The following is a 24,982-nucleotide window of genomic DNA, read 5'->3' as shown; positions in this document are numbered from 1 at the left end:
TAATCTGGTTGGGGCTGGGGAGAGAAGAGTGAAAATTTGATTCTTCGTCTTGTTTGGAATTGTACCGAGTTACAGTGAAAAGGTTGTCTTGCACGCTGTTCCTACAGATCAGATCACTGAGTGCACGGAGTTAAAACAATAACAATGGGTCTTCGGGCTCCTGAACCTCCTCCCCGAAGGTTACAGTGAGAGGGCACGCTGCCTCGGGCTTCACCTTTTGAAGGTGTCCTCGACGCTGGAGAGGGTTGTGCTCACGATGGAGCTGGCCGAGCTTTCAGTCGTCTGCAGCTTTTTCTGATCCTGTTCAGCGGCCCCTCTGTACCAGACGGTGACGGGTTGAAGTTCAAAGTAAATTTATTGTCAAAGTACGTACATGTCATCACAGTCACACTGAGATTCACTTTCTTGCAGACTTTTACAGGAAAATAAAGAAATGCGATAGAATTTATGGAAAAGCTATACATAATTAAAGACTGATTAACAACCGATGTGCAAAAGAAGACAAACTATGCTAATCAAAAAGTAAGTAATACTGAGAAGATGAGACGTTGGAATTTGTAGAATCAGTTCAGATTTGTGGTGAGTAATGCTATCCATGCTGGTTAATGCTTGTAGGGTGATAATCAACAATTATCATCAACACATAATGTACAGCACCGAGGTCTCCATAAGACCATAAGATAAAGGAGTAGAATTAGGCCATTCAGCCCACCGGATCTACTCCTTCATTCCATCACGCTGATCCCGGATCCCATTCAACCCCATACACCTACCATCTCACCATAACCTTTGATGCCTAGACTAATCAGGAAACTATCAATTTTCGCTTTAAATATACCCATGGACTTGGCCTCCATTGCAGTCTGTGGCAGAGCATTCTACAGATTCACTACTCTCTGGGTAAAAGAAATCTCCTTACCTCTGTTCTAAAGGGTCACCCCTCAATTTTGAGGCTGTGCCCTCTAGTTCTGGATACCCCCACCATAGGAAACATGCTCTCCAAGTCCACCCTATTGAGTCCATTCAACATTCGGTAGGTTTCAATGAGATCCCCTGCATTCTTATAAATTCCAGTGAGTACAGACCCAAAGCTGCCAAACACTCCTCATATGTTAACCCCTTCATTCCCAGAATCATCCTTGTGAACCTCCTCTGGACTGTCTCCATTAACAACACATCCTTTCTGAGATATACGGCCCAAATATACCAAGTATGGTCTTACCAATGTCTTACAAAGGCTCAGCATTATCTCCTAGCTTTTATATTCTATTCCCCTTGAAACGAATGCCAACATTGCATTTGCATTTTTTAACCACAGACTCAACCTGTGAATTAACCTACTGGGAGACTTGCACGAGGACTCCTAAATCCCTCTGCACCTCTGATGTTTGAATCTTTTCCCCATTTAGATAATAGTCCGCACTATTGTTCCTTTTACCAAAATGTATTATCATACATTTTCCAACATTGTATTCCATCTGCCACTTTTTTGCCCATTTTACCAATTTGTCTAATTCCAGCTGCAATCGCATTGCTTCCTCAGCACTACCTACCCCTCCAACTATCTTCATATCATCTGCAAACTTTGCCACAAAGCCATCAATTCCATTATCCAAATCATTGACAAACAATGTGAAAAGTAGTGGTCCCAGTATTGACCCCTGAGGAACACCACTAGTCACTGGCAGCCAACCAGAAAAGGCCCCTTTTATTCCCACTCGCTGCCTCCTGCCTGTCAGCCAATCCTCTATCCATGCCAGTATCTTTCCTGTAACGCCACAGGATTTTATCTTGTTAAGTAGCCTCATGTGTGACACTTTATCAAATGCCTTCTGAAAATCCAAATAAATGACATCCATTGCCTCTCTTTTATCCACCCTGCTTGTTACTTCCTTAAAGAACTCTAACAGATTTATTAGGCAAGATTTCCCTTCACAGAAACCATGCTGACTTTGGCTTATTTTATCATTAGTCTTCAAGTAGCCTGAAACCTCATCCTTAATAATGGACTCCAACAATTTTCCAACCACTGAGGTTAAGCTAACTGGCTTATAATTTATGTTCTTTTGCCTTCCTCCCTTCTTAAAGAGTGAAGTGACATTTGCAATCTCCCTGCCATCTGGAACAAGTCATAACCAATGCATCTGCTATCTCTTCAGCAACCTCTTTCAGAAATCTGGGATGTAGTCCATTTGGTTCAAGTGACTTATCCATCTTAAGCCCTTTGAGTTTGCCAAGCACTTTTTCCTCTGTAATAGCAATGGCACTCACTCCTGCTCCCTGACACTCTCAGACCTCTGCTAATGTCTTCCTCTTTGAAAACTGATGCAAAGTACTTTTTTCATCTGCCTTTCTTTGTCCCCCCGTTACTACCTCACCAGCATAATTTTCCAGTGGTCTAATATTAACTCTCACCTCCCTTTTACTCTTGAGATAACTGAAAAAACTTTTAGTATCCTGCTTTATTTTATTGGCTAGTTTGCCCTCATATTTCATTTTTTTCCCTTTTTATGGCTTTTTTTTAGTTGCCTTTTGCTGGATTTTAAAAATCTCCCAATCATCCAATTTCCCACTCATTTTTGCTACATTATATGAGTTTTATGCAGTCCTTAACTTCCCTTGTCAGCCACAGTTGCCTAGCCCTGCCATTTGAGAACTTATTCTGTGGGACATATCTATCCTGCACCTTGTGTACTATACCCAGAAATTTCAGGCACCTCTGCTCTTTCATAATCCCAGCCAGTAACCCTCTCCTTTACCTTAAGCGCCGTAATAAATCTGGGTTTTTACACAACACCCAATCTAAGAGAGCCTTTCCCCGAGTAGGCTCAAGCACAAGCTGCTGTAAAAAGCCATCTCATAGGCATTTAACAATTCTCTCTCGTGATCCGACACCAACCTGATTTTCCCAATCCCCTTTTATATTGAAGTCTCTCATTACAATTGTGACATTACCCTTGAAATATATGTCCTGTCCAGGTCTCTTTGCAATTTCAACCGCACATTTTGGCTTTTTGGCTACTTTTTGGAGGCCTACATATGATTCCCATAATGGCTTTTTAACCCTTACAGCTTCTGAACTTCACCCACAATGATTCAACATTCTCTAACCTTGTGTCACCTCTTTCTAAAGATGTAATTCCATCTCTTACCGACAGAACCACATCATTGCCTATGCCTTCCTGCCGGTCCTTTCAATACGAAGTATATCCTTTGATGTTAACTCCCAACTATGGCCTTCTTTCAGCCATGACTCAGTGATGCCCACAAAGTCATACCGACTAATCTCTAATTGTGCCATGAGCTCGTCCACCTTATTCTGAATGCTATGAGCATTTAAATACAGCACCTTCAGTCCTGCATCTTTCACCCTTTTGAACTTTGCTTCTGTGGTACAATTTAACTCTTTGCTCTGTTTGCATTTGTACCCAGTCAATGGCTTGTTCTTCCTTACATATTACACCATCTACTTGTAAACCTGCTAGTTTTCCTCAGCTCTATCACACTGGTTCCCATCCCGCTGCCATATTAATTTAAGCCACTGCCAACAGCTCTAGCAAACCTGCCCACAAGGATATCGGTCCCTCTCAGATTCAAGTGCAACCCATCCTCTCGTACAGGTCACACCTGCGCCAGAAGAGTTTCCAGTGATCCAGAAGTCTGAAAAGCCATCTCATAGGCATTCAACAAATTCTCTCTTTTGCAATCCGACACCAATCTGATTTTTCCAATTCTTCAGCCACCTTCTTCTATTCCTATCCTCACTGTCGAGTGGCACAGGCAGCTATCCCGAGATTACCACCCCTGAGGTCCTGCTTCTCAGCTTCCTTCTTAATTCCCTGTGTTCTACTTTCAGGACCTCCTCCCTTTCTCTACTTACATCAATGGTACCAATATGTTCCACAACTTCTGGCTGCTCACCCTCCCTTTTCAGGATGTTGTGGATGCGTTCAGAAACATAGCGGACCTTGGCACCTGGGAGGAAAACTACCACCCGTGCTTCCTTTTCGTGTCCACAGAACCGCCTGTCTGTCCCCCTAACTATAGAGTCCCCTATCACTGTTACTCTCCTCTTCTGTTCCCTACTCTTCTGAGCCACAGGGCCGGACTCAGTGCCAGAGGCATGGCAGCTGTTGCTTCCCCCAGCCAGGATCCCCCCACCGTCCATAGTACTCAAAATGGAATACTTATTGTTGAGGGAAATGGCCGCAGGAGTGCTCTCCACTAGCTGATGTTTTCTCTTCCCTCTCTTAACAGTCACCCATTTCTCTGTCTCCTGTCCCTTGGGGTGACTACCTCCCTGTAGCTCCTGTCTGTCACTGCTTCACTTTCCCTAACAGGCCGAAGGTCACCGAGCTGCAGCTCCAGTTCCCTGACACTGTCTCTAAGGAGCTGTATCTCAATGTACTTGGTGCAGACAGGGCCATCGGGGAGGCTGGAAGTTTCCTGGAAATCCCACAACTGACACAGAGAACAGAACACTGGCCATGCAGACATATCCCCTATTCCTTCAAGAGTTAATTAAGAAAATGAAATAAGAAATAAACTTGCCTACTTACCTCGCCTCCACCTGTTCTTGACAAAGCCTGTTGAGCCAAAGCCTTATCACTCTGACTCAGACCACTGCCACGATGACCGCTCCACTAGATGGTATTTCTCTTTTGTGGAGACCATGTCTTTCAAACTCTGTTCCAGACCTGCGTGGGACATTTCTACTGCATCTGTGTCATAGTCCAATCACTTGACCACTGTTACACTATGGCAAGGAATGCCTACCATTCCATGCCTAGGCCGCATTTCAGGAAACCTGATCACTTGTCCGCCCTTCTACCTGCATACAGGCAGAGGATAAGAACAAGGCACCAGGGATAAAGACAACAAAGAGGTGGTCATGGGAGTCTGGGGGGTGGCTACGGGATTCCTTCAAGTCAGTGGACTGGGCCATGTTCAATAGACAATAGACAATAGGTGCAGGAGTAGGCCATTCAGCCCTTTGAGCCAGTACCACCATTCACTGTGATCATGGCTGATCATCCACAATCAGTACCCTTTTCCTCCTTTCTCCCCATATCCCTTCACTCTGCTATCTTTAAGAGCTCTATCTAACTCTTTCTTGAAAGAATCCAGAGAATTGGCCTCCACTGCCTTCTGAGGCAGAGCATTCCACAGATCCACAGCTCTCTGTGTGAAAAAGTTTTTCTCAACTCCGTTCTAAATGGTCTACCCCTTATTCTTAAACTGTGGCCTCTGGTTCTGGACTCCCCCAACGTCGGGAGCATGTTTCCTGCCTCCAGGGCTCAGAGTATCTGATTGAATACACCAATGTTGTCATGGACTTTATGAAAACGGTCATAGACTAGTGAGTCCCAACAATATCATTCAGTCTTCCCCAACCAAACTTCAGTCGCTGAAGGATACCCAACAGCTGTGGCAGGGCTTGAATACTACCACCTCTTACAAAGTAAAACCAAGCGACATAGGTGACAACAGGGTTTCACTCTCAGATAAGCTCAATGCCTTAACATGGAGGAACCTACACAAACTCCCACAGCCCCAGTGAGCCTGAGATTTCAGTCGCTGAGGCTGATGTGAGAGCATTCTCCAGGAGGGTGAACCCACAGAAAGCATCTATCCCGCATGGAGTACCTGGCCAAGCACTGAAGTCCTGCACTCATCAACCAGCTGGAATGTTCACTGGTATCCTCGGCACTCTGAGGTACCCAACTGCTTCAAACAGGCTTCAATTATATCGTTGTCTAAGAATGTGATACTGTAACCTGCCCTGAATGACTTACTTACATTCACTGTAATGAAGTGCTTTGAGATCCATTCCAATTTACCTACTAACACCACAGGTTGAAAGCAGATGCCATTTCATTGGCTCTTCACTCAATCTTGGAACATTTGGACAGCGAAGATGCATACATCAAGATGCTCTATATATACTACGGCTTGACATTCGATACCATCATCCCCTCAAAACTAACCAATAAGCTTCAGGACCTTGTCCTCAATACCTCCTTGTGCAATTGGATCCTCGATTTTCTCACACACACCCCAGTCAGCTGAGATTGGCAAAATCATCTCCACAACCTCTATCAGCAGGAAAGCAGCATCCATCATCAAGGATCCCCCACCACCCAGGTCATGCTCTCTTCTCACTGCTGCCATCAGGAAGAAGCTACAGGAGCCTCAGGACCCACACCACCAGGTTCAGGAACAGTTATTACCCCTCAACCATCAGGAAGGAGATACAGGAGCCTCAGGACCCACACCACCAGGTTCAGGAACAGTTATTACCCCTCAACCATCAGGAAGGAGATACAGGAGCCTCAGGACCCACACCACCAGGTTCAGGAACAGTTATTACCCCTCAACCATCAGGAAGGAGGTACAGGAGCCTCAGGACCCACACCACCAGGTTCAGGAACAGTTATTACCCCTCAACCATCAGGAAGGTGGTACAGGAGCTTCAGGTCCCACACCACCAGGTTCAGGAACAGTTATTACCCCTCAACCATCAGGAAGAAGCTACAGGAGCCTCAGGACCCACACCACCAGGTTCAGGAACAGTTATTACCCCTCAACCATCAGGTTCTTGAACCAGTAGGCATAACTTCACTCAATTTCCCTTGTCCCACCACTGAACTGTTCCCACAACCTGTGCACTCACTTTCAAGGACTCTTCATCTCACGTTCTCGATATTTATTGCTTATTTATTATTATTATTATTATTTATTTTTTCTGTTTTGTATTAACAGTTTGTTGTATATTGTACATTGATTGTTTATCCGTCCTGTTGGTTGTAGACTTTTATTGATTCTATTGTTTTCTTGGACTTACTCTGTATGCCTGCAAGAAAATGAATCTAGAGGTTGTATATGGTGACATCTATATACTTTGAACTCAGCAGATCTAGTAGTGTCTTTGGGGGTGGGGGTGAGGAGTTTTCGTGATACAGGGTCTCAACTGGAAATAGAACATTTTCAGCCCCTACCCTTTCACACAGATGCTGCTCGACCCACTGACTTCCTCCGGGAGATTGCTCATCACGCGGAGTGATAAGGCATTCAAATTCACAGAGACTGAGGGCACATCAAATCAAAGGTTAGACCAAAAGCATGCAGCTGCAGAGAAACACGAGAGGTTCAGCAAATGCTGGAAATCCTGAGGAATACACGCAAAATGCTGGAGGAACTCAGCAGGTCAGGCAGCATCTATGGAGAGGAGTCAACAGTCGACATTTCAGGCCAGGACTCTTCATCAGAAATTGTGATCATGGCCCAAAACACTGACTTTCAAAGTGGAGGTTGGAAGCTTCTTGATTAGTCAGGGCATCAAAGATTATGGGGAGAATGCAGAAATGGGGTTCTGCCATGGTGGAGCAGACTTGATGGGCTGAATGGCCTAAGTCTGCTTCAGCATCTTATAGCCTGGATTCTGTTAGAAGGGTCATTTATGTAAAAATGCTTTCCCTCTCCACAGAAGCCACCTGACTGGCTGAGTGTTTCTAGCATTTTAATTCCTGGTTTCCTGCCTCTCCCAGTGTGCATACACCTTGTTTTCTGCCTGCACTGCACTTTCTCTGTAACTGGAACACTTTATTCTGCATTCTGTTATCGTTTTACCTTGTTCTACCTCAATGCACTGTGTAATGATCTGATCTGTATGAGCAGTACAGATGATAAGCACAGGAGTCGTACCAGATGATCGGAGGATGGCAAATGTTATTCCTTTGTTCAAGAAAGGAAGTAGGGACAACACAGGGAATTACAGACCAGAGAGTCTTACTTCAGTGGTGGGCAAAGTATTGGAGTGAATTCTTAGAGGCAGGACTTACGAGCATTTGGAGAAGCATCGTCTGATTCGGGATAGACGGCTTGGCTTTGTGAGGGGCAGGTCATGCCTCATGAGCCTGATTGATTTCTGTGAGGACGCGATAAAGCACATTGATGAAGGTAGAGCAGTGGATATGGTGTAGACGGATTTTAATCGGGTGTTTTATAAGTTTCCCCATTCAGAAGGTCAGGAGGCATGGGGTGCAGGGAAACTTGGCGGCGTGGATTCAGAATTGGTTTGCCCATGGTAGGCACGTAGGTTAACAGGTTGGCACATTCTGAAACTCTGCCACGGACGGTCGCAAGCCTGGCAGCGAAAGGAGAAGGGTTGGACATGGGGCTATTAAACCTTCTCATGTAATAACCCAGAGCTACAGAGGCTCAAAATTGACCCAGGACCGAGGACTCTGGAGAGATAGAGTCAGCGGTCTATGCCCCAGTTGAGGTGATGGGTTAAGAAGAAGAAGAAGATAATGATATTTGGAGGAAAGGGTTAGAGTGATCTTGGAGTAGTTCAGAATTAGAATCAGGTTTATTATCACCGGCATGTGACGTGAACTTTGTTAACTTAGTGGCAGCGGTTCAATGCAATACATAATCTATCAGAGAGAGGAAAAAAAAATAAAACATAATAATAAACAAGTAAATCAATTATGTATATCGAATAGGTTTAAAAAATGTGCAAAAACAGAAATACTGTATATTAAAAAAAATGAGGTAGTGTCCAAAGCTTCAATGTCCATTTAGAAATTGGATGGCAGAGGGGAAGAAGCTGTTCCTGAATCGCTGAGTGTGAGCCTTCAGGCTTCTGTATCTCCTACCTGATGGTAACAGTGAGAAAAGGGCATGCCTTGGGTGCTGGAGGTCCTTAATAATGGACGCTGCCTTTCTGAGACACCACTCCCTAAAGATGTCCTGGGTACTCTGTAGCCTAGTGCCCAAGATGGAGCTGACTAGATTTATAACCCTCTGCAGCTTCTCTCGGTCCTGTGCTGTAGTCCCCCCCATACCAGACAGTGATGCAGCCTGTCAGATTGCTCTCCACGGTACATCTAAAGGAGTTTTTGAGTGTATTTGTTGACATGCCAAATCTCTTCAAACTCCTGATAAAGTATAGCCACTGTCTTGCCTTCCTTATGACTACATCAATATGTTGGGATCAGGTTAGATCCTCAGAGATCTTGACACCCAGGAACTTGAAGCTGCTCACTCTCTCCACTTCTGATCACTTTATGAGGATTGATATGTGTTTCTATGTCTTACCCTTCTTGAAGTCCACAATCAGCTCTTTCATCTTACTGACGTTGAGTGCCAGGTTGTTGCTTCGGCACCACTCCACTAGTTGGCATATCTCACTCCTGTACGCCCTCTTGACACTACCTGAGATTCTACCAGCAATGGTTGTATCGTCAGCAAATTTGTAGATGGTATTTGAGATGTGCCTAGCCACACAGTCATGTGTATACAGAGAGTAGAGCAGTGGGCTAAGCACACACCCCTGAGGTGCGCAGGTATTGATCGTCAGCGAGGAGGATATGTTATCACCAATCCACACAGACTGTATCCCGAATCAGACTTCCCGTTAAAAAGTCGAGGATCCAATTGCAGAGGGAGGTACAGAGGCCCAGGTTCTGCAACTTCTCAATCAGGATTGTGGGAATGATGGTATTAAATGCTGAGCTATAGTCAATGAACAGCATCCTGATGTAGGTGTTTGTGTTGTCCGGGTGGTCTAAAGCCGTGTGGAGAGCCATTGAGATTGCGTCTGCCGTTGACCTATTGTGGCGACAGGCAAATTGCAATGGGTCCAGGTCCTTGCTGAGGCAGGAGTTCAGTCTAGTCATGTCCAACTTCTCAAAGCATTTCATCACTGTCGATGTGAGCGCTACCGGGCGATAGTCATTAAGGCAGCCCACATTATTCTTCTTAGGCACTGGTATAATTTTTGCCTTTTTGAAGCAGGTGGGAACTTCTGCCCATAGCAGTGAGAGGTTGAAAATGTCCATGAATACTCCCGCTAGTTGGTTGGCACAGGTTTTCTGAGCCTTTCCAGGTACTCCATCGGGACCTTCTGCCTTGTGAGGGTTCACTCTCTTTAAAGGCAGCCTAACATTGGCCTCTGAGACAGAGATCACAGGGTCATCAGGTGCAGCAGGGATCTTCACAGCTGTAATTGTGTTCTCCCTTTCAAAGTGGGCGTGGAAGGCATTGAGTTCATCTGGTAGTGAAGCATCGCTGCCATTCATGCTATTGGGTTTCGCTTTGTAGGAAGTAATGTCTTGCAGACCCTGCTAGAGTTGCAAAAGGCCAGTAGTTGAAAAGATCAGTGCGATATTGTGGGTCAAAGGGCCTGTATTGTGTTGCACTTGTCCGTTGGAAGCCCGACAATGGATGACAGAGTGCAAGTGGGGAAAGTGATTAGTTAGTGTGGCTTGAGGATTACACACTAAAATGGTTTTGTTCTCTGTGAGAATGTTCCTCAACCTCTGAGTCATTCAGTGAAGTCATGCCTTCTCTCGTACTCCCCTTCATACCAGAATCCACAATTCTCTTGAATCACCTTTGATTCACTCATGGACACAGAGGTCCAACAGCCCAGGGGGAAATCTCCATCTCCAGAGATGCACAGCAGACTGGTATGAAAATTCTAGAGACACACAGCATTCCGGGATGAGAATTCTACAGATGCACAGTGCTCTGAGAGCGAGCATACCAGCTGGGCAGCATTGCAAGGAGAGAATTCCAGAGAATCACAACATTCCAAGTAGGGAATTCCAGTACCACATGGGTTCTGATGGAGGAAATTCCAGAGGTGCACAGCATTCGAAGGGAGGGAATTCCTGAAATGCACAGCTTCTGAAGGAGAGAATTCTGACACATCGCATTCCAAGGGAAGGAATTCCAGAGACAAATGTTCCGAGAGAGAGAATTCCAGAGAGACATAGTATTCCAATGGAGGGATCTTTAGAGAGATGGCATTCCGAAGGGGTGAATTTCTGAGACGCTGTTCTAAGGGAGGTTTTCCCAGAGCACAGTGTTCCAAACAATGGAATTCCAGAGACACAGTGTTCCAAGGGAGGGAATTGCAGAGGTGCCCCGTTGTTTAGACTGGAACCCCAAGGAGCGCCGGAAGTACCCGTGGTGAAAGCTCCTCTTACCAGGAACCTCTCAGACAGGGGGCAGACCTCAGTCTGGCAGCCTCACATCTGCCTCAGCACCAGCTGTTTTCAGCGATGCCTACATCTCCTCCACTACACCCACAAGATAAGGCAGCAAAGACATAAATTAAACCAAAGCATGGCAATGGAGAATTCGACCTTTCAGCCCATCCGTCTTCGGCCCAGACCAGCACCTTCCCCTGCTCCCAATTCCCCTCACCCCCTCACTCTGTGAAGCACCCAGATTTCTCCTGAACCTACAGTATAATCACATTAATAATAATAATAATGAATAATGATAATAACAACATTTCAAAGTCTTGTAGCAGTTTAACTCAATCTGATTACACACAATCAAGTGGCAAACATTATTCACCAAAATCTTGCTTTAAAATACAAATTCATAAAAGACACCATACCCTACTATAAATTCAAGTCTGTTCCTCTTTAGAGTTAGAGACCGACAAATTATATTACAACCGATCCATTATTACAGATAGGAGAATTCATAATAACCATCTGGATATAATATTACAGGATAAACAAGCAAGAACAACCTACTTAATAGCTGTAGCCGTTCCAAACCCACATAACATTGAGAAATCAATAAGTGAAAAACACCAGAAATGTGTTGAATTAAAAGAGGAAATTGAAAGACTATGGAACATGAACAGAGTAAACATTGTCCCGATAGTAATATCTACAACTGGTATCATTCCAAAGTCACTGCACAACAACATTAAAAAATTAGGCCTACACAGTAATATCTATATAAATCTTCAGAAACCCGCAGTACTAAACACAACTAGAACAGTCCGTAAATTCCCAGAAATGGAGACATGAGTCCATTTACTTTACTGGCTTGAACTGAGAATAAATAAATTGCAGTAATTACAGACTATTTTTCATACACATTGTGTTATTCAAAGTGCTTTACAATGGGATAAAAGTACAAATATGAAAATAAATTTAAAAGACTAAAAATAAACATGAAAATAAAAGACAAGAAAGATATTCATTAAAAGCAAGGTTAAATAAATAGGTTTTGAGCTGGTGTTTAAAAGTGCCAACTGAGTCAGCATCCTTATAGTTTTAGATATTGAATTCCACAGTTTTGGAGCGTAGTTCAGAAAAGCTGACCTGACCATTATCTTTTGAGGAGGATAGTTTAAATTTCAGAGATTGGTGGAAGAAGCAACACTCACAACATGCTGGAGGAACTCAGCAGGTCGGGCAGCATCCGTGGAAACGATCAGTCAATGTTTTGGGCTGGAACCCTTCGTCAGGACTGAAGAGGGAAGGGGCAGAGGCCCTAGGGTGTTGTGAGTATCACACATCAAAGTTGCTGGTGAACGCAGCAGGCCAGGCAGCATCTCTAGGAAGAGGTACAGTTGACGTTTCGGGCCGAGACCCTTTGTCAGTGTTGTGAGTGTTGCTTTGAACCCAGCATCTGCAGAGTATTTTGCGTTTATTGGTGGAAGAAACCTGAGACCTCAAGCAGGATTACAAAACAGAAAATGATTCTGTGATGTACTCTGGTCCCAGACTATTGAGAGCTTTAAAAACAAGTAAGAGAACTTTAACATTATGTCTAAAAGTTACAGGAAGCCAATGCAGAGTAGCTCGTACAGGAATGATATGTTCCCTCATCCTGGCTTTGGTTAGAAGTCTCGCAGCGGTGTTCTGAATGACTTAAGGTTTGTCAATAGATTGCTTTGGAAGGGCAGTAAAAAGTGCATTGCAGTAAACTAGTCTATCGGATATAAAGGTGTGAATTAGTGTTTCAGTATCATCACATGTTAGAAACGGGCATACCTTTGCAATATTTCTTAAGTGTAGAAATGCTGTGTTTGACAATCCCCTCTTGCACTCAGTGGGACTGAAAGTAAAAGTTCAAAATTCAAATAACCTCTTCCTCAAGGTCAACAAGACAAAGAAGATATTAATACACGCAAAATGCTGGAGGAACTCAGCTGGCCAGGCAGCATCTGTGGAAAAGAGTAAAGAGTCGACGTTTTGGGCTGAGACCTTTCATCCGAACCGAAAAGGTTGTGGTCTTCTTGGAGGTTTGGGAGTAAACCTGGAGGAAAAATCCAGAGCTGGAGCCCCTAAACTCGTACCATGCTGCTGGTGCCGAACTGTATCGGTCTTGGCTGTTCTTTTGGGATTAATCAGCTGAATGGAGGGGGGGAGTCTGCTGCCTGGGCAACAGCTTGTTCTCCATATCGTACTGCCCTGACCTGCGAATCACATAGACAGCTAGGACACAACATCTATGGTTGACTCCGACCAACAGTGTCTATAAATAGACACTACTGTGCCTAGTGTCACTTTATGAACATACAATCTATACATATATATATTATATATATATAAAGAAAGGGTGATTGATAAGTTCGTGGCCTAAGGTAGAAGGAGTCAATTTTAGAAAACCTAGCATATTTATTTTTCAACATAGTTTCCTCCTACACTTACACACTTAGTCCAGTGGTCGTGGAGCATACGGATCTTGGACCTCCAGAAAGTGTCCACAGCAGGGGTGATTGATAGTTCGTGGCCTAAGGTGGAAGGAGATGAGTTATACAGCTCTCGTTACATGCACATGCAGGTCAACTCTTTGAGTGATTATGCAGAAAATTTGAAGTTAATAACTCATCTCCTTCTATCTTAGGCCACGAACTTATCAATCACCCCTGATGAGCTATTAACTGATGAGAATTTGCTCCTGCATCTACTCCCTTGCTCTCTCTCTCTCTCTCTCTCTGAATTTGTTCCTGCATTCATTCTCTCTCTCAGGATTTGCTCCTGGACTTTCTCTCTCTGAATTTGCTCCCACATTCACACTCACTCTCTGAACTTGCTCCCACATTCACTCTCTCTCTCTGATTTTGCTCCCATATTCACTGTCTCTCTCAGAATTTGCTTCCACATTCACTCTCTCTCTCTCTGAATTTGTTCCCGCATGCATTCTCCCTCTCTCTGAATTTGCTTCTGAATTCTCTCTCCCTCTCTCTGAATTTGCTTCTGTGTTCTCTCTCTGTGTCTGAAATTGTTCCTGCATTCTTTCTCTCTCTCTCCCTCTCTCTGTCTGTCTGTCTGTCACTTTTTCTCTCCAGAGCTCACATGGTTTCTCTCTAGTCACAGTTCACTCCAAACTTCCCTCTCTTTCTTGCCAAAAAACTCTGCTGGCTGTTCTCAGGATCGACTCTGAGCCAGACAGAAAGATAGCAAGGCAGGCAGCCAGCAGCTCGATCCAAACGAAGCTTTAAAGAGCGAGCAACATACATCAAAGTTGCTGGTGAACGCAGCAGGCCAAGCAGCATCTATAGGAAGAGGTGCAGTCGACGTTTCAGGCCGAGTGGAATTCCAAACTTGGTGCCTGGAGAATGGGGGCTCATCCACCAGCTGCTGGGTGGGGAATACCGGGAAGGAGCGAAGTGGAGGAGGTGAGGATTAGAGGGAGACTGAATGTTGGTGGGAAGAGGGATTACATACTCTTTTTTTTTCTATCTCTCCTGCTTCCTGCCTGGCCATATCTGTAAACAAGCTCTGGAAAATGCCACAAAATCAATTACAGAGACAAGAGGAACAGCGCAGACTGGACTAGGGTAGGGGGTTTGGTGTGTGTGAGGGTGGGGGATGGGACGAGTCACAGTCTGGTCTGCATGCCTCAGGCTACATTTCATTTGGAGTTTGAGGAGATTTCAGTTGTCACTGAAGACTCCAGCAAACTGGAGATTATTCTGACTGGTTACGTCACTGAGTGGTGTGGGGGCTCGGAAAAAGCTGCGGACGGCTGTAGACCCCGCAGGCTCCACCGTGGGCACCAGCCTCCCCAGCGCTGAAGGCATCTTCAAAAGGCAGCATTCGCCATTAAGGACCCTCACCATTCCCGACCTGCGCTCTTCTCCTTCCTAATTAAGGAAGAGGTACTGGAGCTTGAAGACACAAACTCAACAGTTTATGAACAGCTTCTTCCCTTCTGCCTTCAGATTTCTGAACGGACAATGAACCCATGGACACCTCCTCACTATTTTGCTTTCTTATTGCACTACTCAATTATTCTTGATATTTATTGCTTTTTTTTTGTTTCTTTTGTATTTGCACAGTTAGGTGACTTTGCACCCTGGTAGTGTGTCCACCCTGTTGGATGTGATCTTTCATTGATTTTATTGTGTTTGTTGTATTTACTATGAATGCCCGTAAGAAAACAAATCTCAGGGTTGTATTTGGTGGTATATACGTACTCTGATAATAAATTTACTTTGAGCTTTGATATATATATAAGACCATAAGACATAGGAGCAGAATTAGGCCATTTGGCCCATCAAATCTGCTCTACCATTTCACCATGGCTGATCCATTTTCCCTCTCAGCCCCAATCTTCTGCCTTCCCCCCCGTATCCCTTCGTGTCCCGACCAATCAAGAATCTATCAACCTCTGCCTTAAATATACCCAATGACTTGTCCTCCAGAGCCACCTGTGGCAACAAATTCCACAGATTCACTGCTCTCTGGTTAAAGAGATTCCTCCTTATCTCCATTCTAAATGGACATCCCTCTATTCTGAGGCTGTGCCCTCTGGCCTTAGACTCACACATACATATAGTAATTTGTATACGTTGTACTGCTGCTGCAAAACTATGAATTTCATGATATATCTTGGTGATAATAGGCTGATTCTGAGCTGCGGTTCGAGATGGGAGAGCTGTGGCCGTAGGTGCTGTGGTACACGAGGACTTGGGCATTGGCAGCTCTGAGGTCACTGACGCCAGGGAACATGAAACTGCAGAAGACTTATAGAACATAGAGCAGTACAGCGCAGGAATATACTGTTCAGCCCACAGTGTTGTGTCCAACCAGTTAAATTAGTAACCAAATGCAGCGGACAGGAAGGCTTGACAGTGGTGAGTCAGAACTGCCCGATGCATCGCAGACACCAGCCTACCCACCATCAAAGGCATTTATACAGAAAGGTGCTGGATCAGGGTTGGTAACATCATGAAGGATCCCACCCACCCTGCTCATGGACTGTTTGTCCCACTCCCATCAGGGGGGAGGCTACGTAGCACCTACGCCAGGATTGCCAGATTCAAAACTGTTACTTTCCCCAAGCAGTAAGGCTGATCAACACCTCCACCCACTATCTCACCCCTCCACACTCCCCACCACCACTACTTTATCATTTCCTGTCAGTCACCTCATGTACAGACACTCCTGTGCCCAGCGTCACTTTATGGACATACAGTCAATCCATGTATACAAGCTAATGTATTTATATTTATTGTGTTTTTTATTATTGTGGTCTTCATCTTACTGTGTTTTATTTGTTCTGAATCAGATCCGGAGTAACAATTATTTCATTCTCCTTTACACTTGTGTACTGGAAGTGACTTTAAACAATGTTGAATCGCGAACGAAATTAATTCCTTCTGCCCATACAATGTCCACTTCCTGCATATTCAAAACGAAAGGTCAGCTTTATTTGTCACACATACATCAAAACATTGCAATATAGAGTGAAGTACCTGTTTGCATCAACGACCAACACAGTCTGAGGATCGTGCTGGGGGCAGCCCGCGAGTGTCGCCAAGCTTCTGATGCCAATATAACACACCCACAACTCACCAACTCGAACCTCTACATCTTTGGAAGGTGGGAGGAAACGGGAGCACCCGAGGGAAACCCACCGGGTCAGGGGAGAACGTACAAACTCCTCACAGACAGCAGTGGGAATTGAACCCCGATCTTCTGCTGGGGCTGTAAAGCGTTATGCTGACCACTAATCTACCATGCTGTCCTAAGAACCTTGGTAGTCTTCGCCTCCTAGGGAGCACATTCCAGGCACCCACCACTCTGTGTAAATTGCACTGGCAGCTCATTCCACACTCTCACCACCCTCTGAGTGAAATTGTTTTCCCTCAGGTTCCCCTTAAACATTTCACCTTTCACCTTTAACCCATGACCTCCAGTTGTAGTCTCACCCAACCTCAATGGAAAAAAGCCTGCTTGCACTTACCCTATCTATACCCTCATAATTCTGTATACCTCTGTCAAACCTCTCCTCATTCTCTTATACTCATAGAATTTAGAATAGTACAGCACAGTACAGGCCCTTCGGCCCACAATGTTGTGCTGACCCTCAAACCCAGCATTCCATATAACCCCCCACTTTAAATTCCTCCATATACCTGTCTAGTAGTCTCTTAACTTTCACTAGTGTATCTGCCTCCACCACTGACTCAGGCAGTGCATTCCACGCAACAACCACTCTCTGAGTAAAAAACCTTCCTCTAATATCCCCCTTGAACTTCCCACCCCTTACCTTAAAGCCATGTCCTCTTGTATTGAGCAGTGGTGCCCTGGGGAAGAGGCGCTGGCTATCCACTCTATCTATTCCTCTTATTATCTTGTACACCTCCATCATGTCTCCTCTCATCCTCCTTCTCTCCAGAGAGTAAAGCCCTAGCTTCCTTAATCTCTGATCATAATCCATACTCTCTAAAGCAGGCAGCATCCTGGTAAATCTCCTCTGTACCCTTTCCAATGCTTCCACAACCTTCTTATAGTGAGGCGACCAGAATTGGATACAGTACTCCAAGTGTGGCCTAACCAGAGTTTTATAGAGCTGCATCATTACATCGTGAGTCTTAAACTCTATCTCTCGATTTATGAAAGTTAACACCCCATAGACTTTCTTAACTACCCTATCTACCTGTAAGACAACTTTCAGGGATCTGTGGACATGTACCCCCAGATCCCTCTGCTCCTCCACACTACCAAGTATCCTGCCATTTACTTTGTACTCTGCCTTGGAGTTTGTCCTTCCAAAGTGTACCACCTCGCACTTCTCCAGGTTGAACTCCATTTGCCACTTCTCAGCTCACTTCTGCATCCTATCAATGTCTCTCTGCAATCTTTGACAATACTCTACACTATCTACAACACCACCAACCTTTGTGTCGTCTGCAAACTTGCCAACCCACCCTTCTACCCCCACATCCAGGGAATAAAGTCTGAACCTGTTCAATCTTTCTCTGTAACTCAGCTCTTCAAGTCCCAGCAACATCCTTGTAAATTTTCTCTGCATTCTTTCAATCTTATTTACATCTTTCCTGTAGGTAGGTGAACAGAACTGCACACAGTAATCCAAATTAGGTGTCACCAACATCTTAACAAACTTCAACCTATCATCCCATCTCCTGAATTCAATACTCTAATTATGAAGCCCATTTGTGCTAAAAGCTCTCTTTATGACCCTCAGTGGAGCTCTATGCTCTATCGTGGAGATTGTCTGTACCTGGGAAAAGGACTGTGTGTGTACACCTCATTGTCTTACACACCTCTCTGTGGTCATCCCTCAGTCTTCAATATTTCCAGGAATCAGTCCCTGGGCAATCTCTCCCCATCACTCAGGGTGGGTGCTGCCCCTCCCACAGGTCCTGGGATGACATTGGTATTAAAGAATGTTGTCAGGGCTTGGAGGGAAGGCGGGGATTTATGAGGATCTCTCTCAGTGAAGGATGGGGGCCTTCAGGACTCCTGGAAGAGTCAAACTGTTCTCCTGATGGGGATGGGGAATGTTGTGGTGGAGAGTACGGACTGTAACCGAGGCGTGGTCGTCCCAAATTTGTGGTCGTCTCGGAGTCTTGAGTTCCAGTGGATGGTGGACATGTTCAGCCAGTTACTCATGTTGGGTCTCCAACTGTTCCACAGCTGGGCAGCAGGCACCCACCATGTGATCACTCCACACTGCTGAGTAACACTGACTCACACTTCACTAAAGACATTTGCAAATTTCTACAGATGTACAGTGGAGAGCATTCTAACTGGCTGCATCACCATCTGGTACGGAGGGGCCACGGCACAGGCTCGGAAAAAACTGCAGAAAGTTGTAAACTCAGTCAGCCCCACCATGGGCACGAGGCTCCACAGCATCCAGAACACATTCAAACAATGGTGCCTCAAAAAGGCCACATCCATTGTCAAGGACTCCATCATCCCGAACAAGCCCTCTTCTCATTACTACCAACAAGGAGGAGGCACAGGAACCTGAACAGGCAGCTCAGCACCACCTTCTCAAGGGCAGCTAGGGATGGGCGATGAATGCTGGCTTAGCTGCCGACGCTCACAGCCCGGAAAATGAATAAATAAAAAAATACATTCAACGTTTCAGGAACAGCTTCTTCCCCACCACGATCAGATTTCTGAATGGACAATGAACCCATAAACACTAGCTCAGTGCTTTTTCCTTTATTTTTGCACAGTTAATTTAATTTAATTTATTATATACACTTATTTTAATTTATCATTTTTTTTATTATGCATTGCACTGTACTGATGCTACAAAACAATAAAAATCATGATATGCGGCAGTGATATTAAACCTGACTTCGATTCTGAGACTCTCCCACAGTGCGAGAGAGGGCTGCATTCTGGGAGGGATGTTCTGAGGGGGGGGGCCACTCTGTGAGGTGTGGTACTGAGGAAGAATCATATTGTGGGAGGGTTTCTACGAGGGAGGGCAACACAGTAGGAGAGACAGAAAAACAACTCACATCAAAGTTGCTGGTGAACGCAGCAGGCCAGGCAGCATCTCTAGGAAGAGGTACAGTCGATGTTTCGGGCTGAGACCCTTCGTCAGGACTAACTGAAGGAAGAGCTAGTAAGAGATTTGAAAGTGGGAGGGGGAGGGGGAGATCCAAAAAGATAGGAGAAGACAGGAGGGGGAGGAATGGAGCCAAGAGCTGGACAGGTGATTGGCAAAAGGGATATGAGAGGATCATGGGACAGGAGGCCGAGGGAGAAAGAAAAGGGGAGGGGGGAAGCCCAGAGGATGGGCAAGGGGTATAGTGAGAGGGACAGAGGGAGAAAAAGGAGAGAGAGGAAAAAAGAATGTGTGTATATAAATAAATAACGGATGGGGTACGAGGGGGAGGTGGGGCATTACCGGAAGTTAGAGAAGTCAATGTTCATGCCATCAGGTTGGAGGCTACCCAGACGGAATATAAGGTGTTGTTCCTCCAACCTGAGTGTGGCTTCATCTTGACAGCAGAGGAGGCCGTGGATAGACATATCAGAATGGGAATGGGACGTAGAATTAAAATGGTGGAATCGTGAGAGATGTAAAGTCCCCTTTACGCGGTGGTCCTCCCCCTGTACGCTGGGGACCTGGGGTGGAAGGTGTTGCATTGGGCAGTACTGGACAACAGGTTTTTGGGCAGGTTCACTGACACCCCGTCCACCTGTTCACTCTGTGGTCGGGGAGGAGTCAGTGTACCCGTTTGAGTATCTGAAGGGGCTGCTGCTCAGATTCTGACAGCACTTCAGCCCCTGGGCTCCTTGTAGAACGGCAAACAGTCTGGAAGGGGGGGGTGGATCGTGAGGAGGATCTCCCGGTGGGCTTGCTCCTGGGCCTGGCCAAGTTGGCCATTCACGGGTCTAGGTGGCAGAAAGTCGAGGGCTCTGCCAGGGCCGACTGCCTGCCCCTTTTCCAAGGATACGTTTGTGCCCGGCAATTCCTGGAGAGGGAACATGTAGTCACAATGGACACAGAGGGGGATTTCCAGAGCAGTGGCCCAGGGAACTGACTGTTTTATAGACAGTACTAATCATTTTTAATTTCAATTTATTCACAGTGTTGTAAATGACTGATGTTTGTACTTTGTGTATTTGGCATGTAAATAAACTTTCGTAGTTTTGTTAAAGAAAAGGGGTGGTACTGAGTACCCAGCGGAGACCCCTTTTTGCAGAGGACCTTCCCCTGTACTCTGGGGACCTGGGATGGACTATGTTGCGTCAGGCAGTATCGAGCCAGTTCACTGAAACCCCATCCACCAGTGGTCAGGGAGGGGTCAGAGTACCTCACTTATATGGAGTGTGAGAGGTCGCAGCCCCTGTCTGAGCATCTGCAGAGGCTGCTGCTCAAGTTCTGTCTGCACATCAGCCCCACGCTCCTGATTTTATAGTCACCCAGGACAGAGGGGGTGGGGTGCAGGCTGCTTGGAGGATCTACTAGTCGGCTTGCTCCTGGGCCTGCCCAAGGGAACCATTCATGGGTCCATGGGGTGGGCAGTCGAGGGCTCTGCCCAAGGGAATCATTCATGGGTCCATGGGGTGGGCAGTCAAGGGCTCTGCCCAAGCCGACGGCCTGCTCCTTTTCCAGGATTAGGTGCCTGCCCAGGTGTCCTTAAAGAGGGAGCATGTGGTCTTGATGGACAGAGTGTGATCCAAAAACAGATGATAACTTTACTAATGGGCCACAAAATAACTAGCCACAAAAGACATCAAAATGAGAGAGAACAGAAACCAAACACAACAGGCAACAGAGTAAACTTTAGGCCAGGAGAGTGAAGGCTGGGAGCAGCTCGGTGAGGCTGGCTGGTTTGATGAATGAACAAGGACTGTGGGTGAGAGCTGGGTTAATATAGGCTGCAGGTAATGAGTCAGGAATGAGCAGCAGGTGAACCCTAAACACAAACCACTCTGCAGATGCTGGGGTCAAAGAAACACTCACAACATGCTGGAGGATCTCAGCAGACCGGGCAGCATCCGTGGAAATGATCAGTCAACATTTCGGGCCGGAACCCTTTGTCAGGACTCCTGAACCCTGTTGGCTGGGTAGAGATTGGAAAGTGCCTACATGTGCAAGCTGGGAGGTGTCAGTGGGAGCGGGCCTGACATGGTGGAGCAGTTCTGAAGACAGTAGGTCCTGCAGGGTAACTCTCGGACACCACCACTGATCTTTTTAATGCCCTGTTGAAGCCTTTTGCTTCCAACTGGGCCTTTGGAAGTGCTGGTTTTAGAAGTTGTCTACTGCACACATGCCAAACTCCAAGATTAATCTTCATTGAGATACTTGGATCCCAAACAAGGGCCAAACCAATCCCCTGACGAACTTTCTCTTTATTTGAGCAGTAACAGTAATAACACCATCCACAGTGCTGGGGGGGGGGGGAGGCAGGGAGGGAGAGGGTGAGAGTGGGGTTGAGAGAGTGGAGGGGGAGAGGGGTGAGACAGAGGGGGAGTAGGGGAAAAGAGAGAGAGGAAGAGAGGGTGGTGTGAGAGGGTGGAGATGGGTATGTTGAGAGAGATGGGGAGAGGGAGAGGTGTGAGAGAGGAGGGTTGGAGAGAGGGGGTTTGGAGAGAGGGAGGGGGTGAGGGGGGCGTGAAGGGAAGTGAGAGAAAGTGAGGGGGAGAGTGAGAGGGGGTTAAAGGGGGTTATCGAGGGGGTTTAGAGGGCGGTGCGAGGAGGTGAGAGGGAGGAAGAGAGTGGGGAGAGAGACGGAGAGGGACACTTGCAAACGGCCAATGAATCTCTAGTGTAGGGGCAGCGGGTGACAGTGGGTGAGGAAATGGGTCCGATCACAGCCTCGCTCAGAGCCGGGTTTAAAACAACATCCCTTCCAAAGACCAGGGCATGAGGGCCAGAGGGAGAATCTACTCCTCTCCACTCCACTAGTCTGTGGCTGATGTGTTCTCCCCTCCCTACTCACCCCTCTCATCACAGGTAAAGCCCTCCCCACTATTGAGCTCAGCGGCATCTATCCCCGGGGCACCCACCACCCAGGTCAGGCTCTACTCTCAGGAAGGAGGTACAGGAGCCTCAGGACTCACACCACCAGGTTCAGGAAGAGTTACTACCCCTCAACCAGAGGGAATAACTCCACTCACCCCACACTGAACTGTTCTCGAAAACTAGGGACTCCCTTTCAAGGACTCTTTGTCTCATGTTCTCGATATTTATTGGTTATTTATTATAATTTTTATATTTTTCTTTTCTATTTGCAGTTTGTTGTCTTTTGCACATTGTTTTTGGCCGTCCTGTTGAATGCAGTCTTTCATCGATTCTATTCTGTTCCTTGTGAATGCCCGCAAGAAAAGGAACCCTCAGGGTTGTATACTTTGATGATAAATTTCCTTTTTACTCTTTGAAATTCCCACAGTCTACGTGTTGGCGGGGTGAGGAGGGAAAACGGCCTCCCTACAAACTCTCCCCCCATAGCGAGAGGTGTCGGAAACTTTTCGGATACGTGTGCAGGATGCATTCAGCTACAAACTTCACAGCGAGTCCATCGGGCCTGGACTAGCTCCTTGCCTCGGGTGTGTGCTGGTTTGTAACGTGCACATTGCTGTTCGCTGTACGTTTCGATGTATACGTGATACATAAAGACCTAAGACATAGGGACGGAATCGGGCCGTTCATCCGAAATAGTCTGCTCTGCCACTCAAACACAACTGATTTATTATCCTTCTCAAACCGCTCTCCTGCCTTCTCCCCGTTATCTTTGACGCCCTGACTAATCAGGAACGGCTTCAAACGTACCCAGTGACTTGGCCCCACAGCTGTCCGTGGCAATGAATTCCACAGATTCACCACTCTCCGGCTAAAGAAATTCTTCTTCACCTCTGTTCTAAATGGACATTCCTCTACGCTGAGGCTGTGTCCTCTGGTCCTGGACTCCCCCACTACAGGAAACATCCTCTCCACATTCACTCCATCTCGGCCTTGCAACAATCGACAATCTTGAATCTTTTCCGATTAATCTCTTCTCACTGCCCATTCTGTGAATTCTCTCCCCCCCCGCACCCCTTCTTAAAACACTTTCCCTTCAGGTGAAACACCACTTGTGAAAACTTCTCCTCATTCAACCCACAACATCCCACTCCAGTCCTTTAGCCCGTCGCTAACCAGAGACTGTGGACGCTCACGGACAAATCAACACCGGGAGCACCGGGGACGGGACAGACCCCACCGCCGGCTACACCCCGCTCTGTAACCAGCCAGCAGCTTAGAGAGGAGTGCTTCAAACTCGGTCTCACCTGGGGTCCCGTAGAGAGAGAGAGAGAGAGACTCGATGGTATCTCCCTCAGGATCGACCGCCGAGCGCAGAGAAAGTTCTTCAGACGAGCTTCATGCTCCGAAGAGAGCCGGCTAGGAGCAGCAGAACAGGGGGAAGAAATGTTTTCTTTTCCAAACTGCAAGCCAGAGGACAGAAAGTAAGCCGAGAAACTCCCCTTTCACATCCACAACTTCGGAGTGTTGGCGGAGGCAGAATATTCGTTTCCTGTATTCCGAGTTCAATTCTAAGACAATTCCTCTGGCAACGCGCCCGCCGTTTTTTTTCCCTTCTCCAGTTTTTTTTGGGTAAGTGTGTGTGTGATTAAAAAAAGGATGTTAAGAGTATGAATTTTCCTGGCCAGGAGTTAACGCACAGCCTGTATGAATCGCTCCTGCCCAACCGTACTGATCTGTAAGACCTTCGCCGTCCGCCCCCCCCCCCGACTCCACCGAAGACCTCACAGCTCCACCCAACACTCAGATCTGTCGTACACAAGATAAGTGGACATAAAGTTTGAGTCCAAAACCCCAGCCTTGAACACAGCCCGCACTTATCTAGACCAACACACCCAAGCCGACATATGGAAGAAATTAAGGACTGGTTATAAATTTTCAACCCATTCCAACTTTAACCCCCCTGTCGCCAAGGAATGTGGTCTTAGATCCAATTCCTCCTTAACTACCCAGGAAGTCAGGCTTTTAATCCCTATTATTTAATTCCCTTCTTTTCGCCCCAGGTTTGTATTTTTCTGTAATTAAACGCAGAAAATGCTTGAAGTACAGACAGGAGAAAATCTGCAGATGCGGGAAATCCAAGCAATTTCGCACACAAAATGCTTGAAGTACTCTGGCCGGGCAGCGTCTGTGGAGGAGGGAGCAGTTAACGTTCCAGGTGAGAAATAGAAATCCAAATAAAAACTGCAGAAGCCAGAATGTGGAACATAAGACATAGGGGGCAGAATCCGGACCATCCAGCCTGAAGACCCACACTCACACTTCCCTCTTCCACTAGATTTCTGAATGGACAGTGAACCCACTGACACCACCTCACTATTCTTCTCTTTTTGCTCTATTCATTTCTTTTATATATTCTGTTATATATATACAAAGATATTTGATTACTAATTTGTTTGCTTCAGCACAA

The 24,982-nt window shown here is 46.2% G+C and overlaps 1 protein-coding gene across 2 annotated transcripts in view; it reads right to left on the bottom strand.

Annotated features, from left to right (window-relative positions):
• pdgfrb (platelet-derived growth factor receptor, beta polypeptide) overlaps nt 1–24,245 on the bottom strand; it is a 115,103-nt gene extending 90,858 nt beyond the window's left edge. For both annotated transcript variants that reach the window (XM_063053058.1, XM_063053059.1), the window contains exon 1: nt 23,820–24,245. The gene's annotated coding sequence lies outside the window, so the exon portion shown is untranslated. The remainder of the gene's footprint in view (nt 1–23,819) is intronic.
• Between the last annotated feature and the right edge of the window lie 737 nt (nt 24,246–24,982).

Source organism: Mobula hypostoma, chromosome 7, assembly GCF_963921235.1.
Source record: "Mobula hypostoma chromosome 7, sMobHyp1.1, whole genome shotgun sequence".
Lineage (NCBI taxonomy): Eukaryota > Metazoa > Chordata > Chondrichthyes > Myliobatiformes > Myliobatidae > Mobula > Mobula hypostoma.
Note: the sequence above shows the minus strand (reverse complement) of the source record. Positions and strands in the feature narration are given on the sequence as shown.